We start from the raw sequence: 11258 nt of genomic DNA, 5'->3' as shown, positions 1-11258 counted from the left end.
ATGGGTGGTGAATCTGTTTACGAAGTAGGTTACTATTGTGCATTATTAATAAACAAGTTGCATTTAGCGAAAAACTTGGTCATCTTTCATAAATTAACTTGTACAACATGAAAACTTAGAATGGTGACCAAGCCGAATGCACAGCATAACGAAATTTGAATATTCTAATTCAACAAACTCTCTCCTTTAATCTTAGCACCTTAATTAGTTTTAAAAAATATATTAACCAAGTTTTTTTAATTGTCTAGCTGTTGCTCGAAGCTTTGATCTCGCAAATTGCTTTGATTTCTATTTCAACTATTTTCAAGAGATATTGAAAATAGTGAAGTTCTGTTTAAGTTCTTTATCTGTTGAATTTTAGTAATTATTAATTAATAATTACTAAATTAATTATTAAGTAATAATTTAGTAATCTGTTAATCGAGAGTAATTAGAGAAATTAGTAATTCGAGAACTATTTCTCGAAAAAGGCAGGCTTCGTCACAAATAATTAATATGGCAGTATGCAGCACCATAGCACCTTTTATGTTTAAAATTTCTACTGTTATTTTAGAATGGATCAAAATATAGATTATTACTTCGAAACAGAATTCTTATTTCGAAAAATGCAAAATTATTCCAAATAAATACATAGTGTAAAAGTAACTATTGAACACTACTTAAATTATTACTTAGGGCAGCCTAGCAAAATAAATGTGAACAAATAATGAACGCGGGACTAATTTTTGTAACACGACATAAATTATTAAGGCAGCCTTGCAAAATGAATAACAAACTATAATGTTGCCAATTTATAAAGAAGTACCGGAGTTTATGATGCCACATAAGAGAAATATATATTTCGTTTCTTTTTATCATGATTAAATGTTTTAAAGGAAAAGAAAAATTCTTTTATGCTTTTAATTTTGGTTTCAGGTATTTAGAATCATCGACTTGACTCTCGAGTTTCATTCGAAAAAGAGAATGTGGTAACAGAACGAAAATCAAGGACGATTTATGCAAAACACGTAAATCAAAAAAAGAACGAAGACCGGGAAGGCAATTTTTGTAACCTAGTAAGAAAATAATTACAATAAAAATAAAAAAAATGGCGAATTTTTGCAGAATAAATTATTACCTTCTCCCCATAAAACTGCATTTCTTTTTCTTCTACGGGGGTAAGTATCTTGGATTTCATTTTTTATTTATTTATGTGATTATATTCAAATTGCCTGACTATTAAAAAATGACTCTAACTTTTAATGCTGTTTGAAATCAGCAGCTCTGCTCACGGATCGTGTTAAATACGATGATCTTGGGGGTTTAAATCATTACAAACACCTTTAACATAACATATTTAATAACTAAAACATGGAAGATGATCACGATATAGTGCTATAATAGAAACCGATAACAATTAATGATTTTACATTACTGCGCAGAGCGCCATCTGTTGAGTTTTAGAAATTATTATTAACATAGAGAAATATTATTAACACTTCCCCCCGATGAACTCTTTGTTCATAACAAATTAATAATTTCCAAATATTAATCAAAGTTATATTTCTCAAATGTTAGGTACCAATATTTTAAAAAGATCGCTAACGAGATTGGGTGAGTTCGGTCACGCAACGCTAGAAGTGCAGCACGCTCCAAATCATTTGAGTGATTGAAACCGTTAACGTCTTTAAAGTTTCAAAAAGTTCTTATTTTTTCAGAACAGACGACATATTTCCTTCTTCTCTGTTTATTTTTATTTATTTATTTTCTGAAAACAATTAAGTGTTAAATATAATATTTCAAACTAAAACTCTTATTTGCAATGCAAAATATTTTCTAAGCAGCGTCAACTGTATTTTTTCATCGAAGTAAATTTTTTTATTTAAGATGCATTGGGACATTGATAAGGGCAGACGAGATCTATGAGATTTAACGGTTCGTTCAGTTAATTTAATGATTCTACAACTGCTACATAATTTTTTTTCCTTCATTAACATGTTCACAACTAGTCCTACAAACCTTATGAAAGAATCACAAAAAAAAGTTAAAAATGAGCCATTTTTTTAACATGTTTTATTTTAGCAATTCTTAAAACTCAGCTACTAAATTCGTTTATATAAGAAGAGGGTAATAAATTGCATTTATTTCATAGGGACGATAAAATAATTGTTCAATTCAATACACTTATTTACAGTTATTTAAATTTATGTAATACAAAAAAGTATTGCGTTTTTTTTTCATTTCTCATTTATTTATTTTTATTTCTTATTTATTTAGTTTTATTTATTTTTATTTGTTTTTTCAGGAAACTTCTAAATATGGAGGTCTTCAATCCTCGAAAAGTTGGAGCACGTTGGACTATTGGTATAATTCAGAGAAACTTTAATTATAAGTATTATTTTAATTAGTACTAAAACTTTAATTATAAGTATTTAATGGTACTTTCAATATAATTTGTATTTTAATTAGTAGAGTTTATGTACACTTAAAAAGAAAGTTGTTTGTTTTTTAAACAAAGCTATTTCTAGTTTTTTTCTTCAAAAATGTAAGACATACCAGCCTGAAATTAAGAATAAAAAAATTTCATTAAATAACAGCTAAAAAATTTTTTAATAACATTGATAAAAAATTGTAATTAAATTCATCTTGTCTTAAAAATGCATTTTATAAATTTTTATTTACAAAGTTTAAAACAAACTAGTTTTACTTACGTGAAAAAAAGAAATATGCTATTTACCTTCATTTAAAGATATTCAAAATGTATTCTAACTAAAAATAACCGCGTAGAAAAGGGAAGAAATTTTAAATAGAATTTCAAATACACTCATGAAGTTACAATTACTCAATAACATAAGAAATTTCTGTGAATTTATGTATTTAGAGAAAACATTCGATTCTTTTCAAGGAATTATGACTAAGAACAAGGAGTGTTTTCGAATGTCTTAATATTGTATAGGGATTTAAATTTGAGTGATGCAATAAAAAATATTCTAAACATTCAGATGAAGTGTATAAAGAGTATACAATCCTTATTTTTTCTGAAACCCTCTCAGGATGAAGCAGGTTTTATAGCCCGTTAAGATATATTTTGGTTTTTTGTTTGATATATCCTTTCATAACTTAAATTTGCTACAAATTATTTTAAACTATTGTCATATTTTATTTTGAAAAATAGAACAATGCTAAGTGCAGAAACTTTTATTTATTTTAATAAAATTCGATAAATAATTGTGTGTAGGTTATTTTTTTATTCTTTTACAACAGGTGACTTATTTTATGAATCGATTGATTTCAAAAAACGACATTTTTCATTTAAAATACTGCTAAATTTGATAACATTCATTGCTCGATATTGTTTTTAAATGCATTTATATTACATTGTCCAACTTGCTATTGTGGTATGAACCGAGGCACCCCAACTTAAGGTTAAGATTAAAGTGAACTTGTCGCAAATTAATATTTAGGCAGAGAAAAATAAAATTCAAAACCTTCGAATCATAATGGGGAATGAGAGATTAAAAACATTAAAACTTATTTGATTGCAAGAGGAATCTGAAAGAAAATTACTACAGTTTCTGGCCAAATTATTAATTGCACTAAAGATTCTATATAAAATCTTAATTATAATGTAATACTATACAGCTTTATTGTTTATACATGACTGAAACCGGTTTGTACTTGTTTATGTTCGTGTACAAATTGGGGTTAACATTATAACGCAAGACGTTAAAAATAAATACAAATAGTAAGTATATAAAAAATCTCTTGAATAAGAACCCATTACATGTATGTTTAAATATAAAAGTATTGCCTGTAAACTGGCGCAAAACATGTCATTATTAAGAAAGTACAGTGCGTCTAATAATTTGGTCTAATTATTATAATATACTAATATAATACCTGATATTAGAAATATTCTATATTTATATAATATATCGTCTCATTTATTCAATCGTCAAATTTATTTATATATCGTCTAATTTACCCAATTGATACACGAACGTAAACAAGTGCAAACCGGTTTCAGTCGCGTAAAAACAATAAAGCTGTATAGTATTACATGATAATTAAGATCTTACATAGAATCTTTAATGCGTCTAATAATTTGTCCAGGGACTGTAGTATTCGTCAAATCTTAATAACGTTTTTTTCACCCTTTCCTGAAAAAATAATTTGCAGCTCCGAATGTACGTACTTTTTTTAATTTAATTTTTACAAGAATTCTAAGAAGATGTATGAAGGGCTGTGGTCACGGAACACTAAAACAAATGTGGGTCGTTCTCACTTGATGCGATCCACACGCCTACGCCATCGAGAGAAAAGAACTTGATATAATTTGTGTAAAATAAGAAGTCATTCGTCTGGACCCGTGGCGGTGACTATGGTAACGAGATATAACTATTTCAGATAGGGGGGTGGGGTCATTGTTTAGGGCAGATTTTGGTCGTCGGGAGAAAGGGAATCTTTTTCTTTGGTCTATTGAGTTAGCCCTAGAGTGAAGAGAAGCTACCCTCCCTGAAATACGCCATTCTTGTTTCAATAGCAGCAGACTTTGTGGCAGGGGGAGTTCTTACCGTAGACAAACTACAGGTGAGTTTGTTGTTAGAGAGGATATTTTAGCAATCCGATTCTAAATTCCCCTCGATGTGGCGATCAGAGGGGTATACATTGCACGCAATAAGAATGGCCATTGAGTTTTTCTTCTTGATTTTTACAGCTATGGCTGGTGTGAGTCCATTTGTACCCGTAATAGCCAAAGGATTAGGAATCAACGCTGAAGCTTTTGGTCTCGTTTACACTGTGATATCATTCTCCATCTTCCTCTCAAAACCAATCTTCGGTTATTTGGGGGACTATTTCGGAACATAAAAGCCATTGTGTTCCTCCTCGTATTCTTCACAGCGTTCGCATATGTTTCCATTTTATTCATCCCTCAAGTGGCAACACCAACCGATCATCTGACAGCAGATTACAACCAATCCAGAAGAAGAGGCACTGTCTTGTTAAAAGGAATGCTACGGCAACGATTTCCTCAAAATACAAAATTGTCCCTTAAACGTTTCAAATACAGTATCAGAAAGCAATAACTGCAGCAGCTGCGCAGCAACAAAGCTCAACATCAGCATTGAATCTTGCCTTTGTGGTGGGAGTCCATCTTCGCCGAATATTTACGGCGCCTACCAGTTTTGGGTCTTCTCAGTGTTAGCCGTCATCTCGAGCACGGGTTATGCCACAGTGCTTGACAGACGCAGCTTGCTACGAAGTACTGCAGGATCGCCCAGAGCTATACGGGCGACAGAGGGTGTGGGCTACAATAAGTTGGGGAGTCCTCTCGTCTCTGGCTGGTTTTCTGAATGATCTCGCAGCTCCGCCCAATGCCGAAACGAATTTCTCACCCGGATTCTACATCATGCTCACTTTAGTTGTAATAGACCTACTTCTGTTGCTAAAAATACGATTGGCAAAACCAGAGTTTTCGCTCAGTATTTGCCGGGATGTTGGCAAAATCTTCGCCTCACCCGAAACTGTTATTTTTGCAGTAGTTTACTAGTATATAGTCAGTGCTCTTACCAGCCTCTTATGGAGTAATTAGTTTTGGTATCTGGAGGATTTGGGTGCGCTTCCAACTCTGCTGGGTTTAGCTGTCGGAGTTCAGAGTTTGGTGGCAGAAATTCCAATGACCTACTTCTCTGGGTGGTTCATCAACAACCTTGGTTACTTTTACTGTTTGATTGCTTCGTTTGCAGCATTCACTGTACGCTTTATTCTTTACTCATTTATGAAGAATCCTTGGCTTGTACTGCATGACGGGATATGCCTCCACTAATGCTCCTTCCGGTACAGAAGCAACAATGATGGGGATTCTGGGAGGACTTTTCGAAGGCCTCGGTCAGAATTAGTCTTATTTTATCATTCTTATTTTTGATATTTCGTTGCAAAGAATTTTGGCCCATGTTCTTAAACAAAATAAATAAAACTACATTTCTTAAAACTTAATTTGTTACATACTCCAGGATTTCGATACATTAAGTACGCGATATAACGTTTGCATCGGGCAAAGAATAGCCTCTTTAATCTCTGAGCTATTAAAATCTGCAATAAACAAAATCTTCCCGCTATGCACCACAGCAAGAAACATAATATTCTAAATTATTTAGTATGTTTTTTTTATATATTATGTTAAAAAATAAAACTGTGTTAAAACTTTAAGTATGAGAATATTTGAACTGTTCATAGGGGGTCGTGAGCATTAAATTTGTAAATGATTTATGATCATTTAACCACCCTTGCTTAAGTCAAAAACTTTGATCAAATTTTCAACAATTTGATTTACTGGGCTGCTTTCTATAGCTTAGCATGCCTCCTATTTGACTCTGTTTTACTCAATAAGCAGATTATTTTAGAGAAGCAGGAAATTTTTTACAATAGGAGATTTTTCTAGAGAAGCAACAAATCTCTTCAGTGGTTTTTTACAACACTGAGATATATCTTTATACAATCTAGAAGAATGCGTGATTGTTCATGAAATCGAGAAGAATATATGATTATGTAATTGTTAGATTTCGTATTTTGATGATCTAAAAAATTATACACTTTTCGTGTAAGGGTATTTTATGATCGACTAGGTTAACATATAGCAGAAGATACCTCAAGGTAGAATCAAGTTAACATGTCCTATATAACTAATGAATTGGTATGTAATATTTGGTGTGGTAGTCACGCCACGTTGCTCCCCTTCCAGAATTTTATCTGTGATAGAATTCGATGAACGATTACTACGAGTTTATTTTAGCTATTTTTTTATTATTCATTTTTCACTCATTATATTTTTCCTTATTTCTATTTCACCCTTTTTCTTATTATTTGCCCGGTAAATTGTATTTACTTCACCGGATTTTTTTGAGCTCTATTTCGTGAACAAATCAACTGATTAATGTCCATATGAACCATCCAACCATGATGGCAAGTTCATATCACGTCCGGATCACCCATAAGGGGACATATAATATCGAATACGTCCAACTCCATCTAACCAAAAGGTACCTCAAGATAGAATCAAGTTAACATGTCTTATATATTGTTTGTCTAAGCTAAGAACTCCTCCCGCCACAAAGTCTGAAGCCGTCTGGTGCTATGGAAACAAGAATGGTGCATTTTAGGGAGGGTAGCTTCACTCTAAGACTAACACAATAGACCGAAGAGATTCCCTTTCTCTCACAGACTCGAGCCGATACCACTCCAAAACAGTGACCCCGCACCCCTATTTGAAATAGACATACCTCGTTACCATGGTCACCGCCACAGGTCTAGACGAATGTCTGGAGGAGTTTTTATTTTAGACAAATTAAACTAGTGAATTTGTATTTAATATTTGCAGTGGTAGTCACGTCACACGTGTGTACTTGATTTGAACAAGCCATTCTCTGTTGCAGGTGTAGCGACAGGAAGCTTTCTTGGCGGCATAGGATTTAACAAGCTGAGCGGACGCCACCCATTCCTAGCTGCCGCTGCTGTCAGTTTTGTGTGCGTCCCAGTTCTTTTAACAGCACGTTTCCTTCTGCGAAATCGTATAATATCATTCACCGAAGATGAAAAACGTAACATCGAAGCCACAACTCAGAAGAGATATGACGTCGAACCTCCTCCTGACGTCACGCCTCAATTATCTTGACGGTCTTTTGTATCTTAGCACATTAGATCCATTTCTGAATGCATCATCCCACACAGCCACAAATATCCACAACACATCTTTCAGATATCTCGTAGATAAAAAAAAACTGGATATTGCCATATCCGTCAGAGATATCTGAGCATGGTGCGTAGTGTTTTTAAAAAAGTGATTTAAGGTGCTTATTTTCGATTCTCGTTTTTTAAAATCCCTTACAGGTGCTTTTTTTCATCTGGTGTTTTCAAAAAGTGCTTAATTTTCCCTTTTCAAAAATGAGATTTTTTTCTTTACCATGTTTTTCACATTGTTCTATTCAACGTTTTCACAATTCATTCAATCGCAATCCATTTATGCGTTCCGTCGGTCCATAGCATACGAAAGTGCCAATCATTTTACATGTTTGATGAAATACTTGGAAGTCCACATGTGCATCTACTGAACTGGGTTCGGTGAGATTCTTGCACTCTCATGTGCAACTCTGCTACATTTGGCAAGATATTCGTAATTTCATGCAATTTTCACCATTTGATATTGAACTGAAAAATCTCTTGATCATTTTATAATGGCTAATGTAATCAAGAAAAGAGTTTCTTCGTCAGAAACTAGTTATTTTCTCATAATCATGTAAAGTCTTTGAAAATTATTTTGTCTTTTGTTTATGTATATAGTACTTAAAAAAATTTTTTGAGTGCTTATAAAGTACTTACTTTTTGTTGAAAGATTTGGCTGCGCACCCAGCGGAGACATATCCATGAAATATCCAACAGAAATCCAGGGGTCGCATCTGTGTGATGTATAGCAGATATTTGGATATTGATGTCTGCTGCATATCCAAGAGACATCTGTCAGATATCTTTGACCTACCTCAGTTATCCAAGGAATATCCTAAGTTAAACATTGATATCTCACCTACATCTTTTAGATGTCTGTTATATTTAGTTTCTGGATATCCCAAGGATATTCTTTTAGATAACTCAGAGACATATTTCATTTTCGTTTTCTACAGTATTTAGCTATACCAAAGTATTTTCTACAGCTTTACTAAATTTGTGTTATTTAATCTTAAACGATACAAATTTTTAATTGAGCGTTTCTCATTAAATTGAATTTATCTTGTATTATGAGTATATTTAGCTTGTATGTTATGTAAGTTTTGAGAATATTAATTGCAAAATGTTATCATATATGTAAAATATAATACCCGATTTACTTTATTTTACAAATTGTTTCAGAATTCTAATTTGAAATATTTATATACTTTAAATTATATTTTACTTTGATTGCTAGTTCAAGAAATTTGTTAAAACAGTAAATTTTATAAAATACTGAATTTAGTAAAATTTTATTAAAATTAATCTTTTCCACGGTGATTGTAATATTCAGAATAAATGTTTTAAATTAGAAACGTTATTACAATTATGGCATAAACTTTTTTATTGGAAGAAAAGAACTGGTTTTATTTGAAAAATGAATAGTTGAAGGAATAATATAAAAATAGATCAAGATTCTGAATTTTTTCAATTATGAAAAAAATTTGTTAGACATCAATGGTTCATTTTCCAAAATTAAAAAAAAAAGTTAAATTAACTTTAAGAACTGTTAAAATTATTATTATGAGTTTTAATTTAAATTAGAAAAAAAGGAGCATTTCTGAAACCGATTTTTTTAACTGATTTATATATATTAGATAATTAATTTTCAAATTAAAAAGTAATTTTTTTTTCCTTTTTCAAATATCTTTAGTCAGACGATGAACAAAATAATTAAACAAATTCTCATGAATTGATGCATTGTAAATAAGGGCACATTATTCGAGTGGCAGCTCATATGCTTTTGCAATTATTGTTAAATACTAACTCATAAAAATTTTACTTAAGAAATGCAATTTTTTCTTGAAAAAAACGAATAATAAAAAGTGACAGTTAATCTTTTTCTTTCTTCTTAATTTCATGATTTTTTTTCTTCTCTTTATTCATTCTATAATTTTTTTTAACAATGCACAGAAGAAATTAGTTTATGTTTAGAAAAGAATATTATTTTTGTTGAAGTGTAACAGTTGAAGTGTAAAGGCATTTTCAGAGTAGCTGAATAATCAAACTACCAGACATTAATAAAAATAGTAATAAAATGTTGAGAAAGTAGTTTTGAAAAGATTTGAAGAGAAATATTAAATATGCAGTAGAAAACATAAAGTTAGTTTATAATCCAAGGTTTAGGTTATTATTCAGGGATAAAATTATTATCCAAGAATGAAATTACTATTAAGGAATGAAGTAATTGTTTAATGGTTTGTTAAATTAGGTTTGGGATAACATCAAGCGTTGTAAATCCCACTTGATAACAGCAGAATTTAAGTTTGTATCTTACTAAAGACTATCGAAGACAGTTTTAAAAGGGAAATATTTCTTTTTCCCTTGGCACCAAGCCAGCTGAAATGTTCTGCAGCAGAATTGCTCAAAAGTTTCGCTAGAGTTCTTTTTACGGTGGCATCCACTGTTCCACCGCCACAAGTAGATAGTCTTTTGATCTAACAAATAAATTCAAATTAGTTGAAACACTTAAAGCAAGACAAATACCATCAATTTACTATTTAAACTAAAATTTCTTGTATCTTGGAATCTGTTAAATCCTTTTTTACTTGATCAATATTCTTCTATTGAAGGTATAGGAAGAATAAATTTGAATTCTTCCTCAGAATTATGCTGTGCGACAGCATTAGCTAGAAGGAAAAAAAATTACTTTTAAAATTTATTATCAGGGCCCGGCTTAGCCTAATTGGGGCCCGGGGCAAAAGCTTCTTTGGGGTCCCCCCTCTGCTTCAGTAATGAAGAACAGAACTTTATAGAGATTTTTAAATTTTTCACCTCATTATAGATAACAAGAAAATTGACTAGAGCTTAAAATAGCTATAAAATCCCCCCCCCCTCCTATGATCAGACGAAATATCGTCCTGTCCATTTTATTGACGATGGTTCAATTAAGCTAAACAGAAGCCTGTATTTTTGACAACATATCGCATCTTGCGATATGTAAAAATACAGGATAGTCAAATTTCAGCATCGTAATTGCGAAAATTTAGCCGAATTCCGCCCCTAGAAAGCCATGGATTTATGAAATATAGATTGTGTTTTTACGTTAGATTAATGAAGAAGCAAACATGAAACTGACGGATTTGTACTGATAAAAAGATGATTAAAGAAGGAAACGTATATTAACTTTCTATTCGATTTGGCCCCTGCCTTAGTCAGGCTCTGTTTATTATCCAATAAATGATGAAATAAGAAAAAAGGCTGAACTGAAAGGCTGAACTTTGGATTTGTAATTCCTTTCAAGAAGTGAAATGTATTTTTTTCAATATCAGAGGATCTTTTTTCTTAAATCTGTCTCTGTGCTCAGTGCCGGATTTAGCGGGGCCCTAGGCCATTCAAATTTTTGGGGCCATTAGATTAAATTTTTTTTCTCGTATATTTTTTATTTATTCAAATCTAAAAGTATTTATAGATCTCTTCATTTAAGAAAGTAATATGATTAACATTAAGCAAAAAAAAAATCGTNGGATCTTTTTTTTTAAATCTGTCTCTGTGCTCAGTGCCGGATTAAGCGGGGCCCT

General features: G+C 31.6%; 1 pseudogene; it reads left to right on the top strand.

Moving 5' to 3' along the window:
- Positions 1–8551, top strand: LOC122271278 (major facilitator superfamily domain-containing protein 6-like; annotated as a pseudogene).
- Positions 8552–11258: the final 2707 nt, after the last annotated feature.

Source organism: Parasteatoda tepidariorum, chromosome 2, assembly GCF_043381705.1.
Source record: "Parasteatoda tepidariorum isolate YZ-2023 chromosome 2, CAS_Ptep_4.0, whole genome shotgun sequence".
NCBI classification, from domain to species: Eukaryota; Metazoa; Arthropoda; class Arachnida; order Araneae; family Theridiidae; genus Parasteatoda; species Parasteatoda tepidariorum.
The sequence above is the reverse complement of the archived record's forward strand: the minus strand, read 5'-3'. Positions and strand labels throughout refer to the sequence as shown.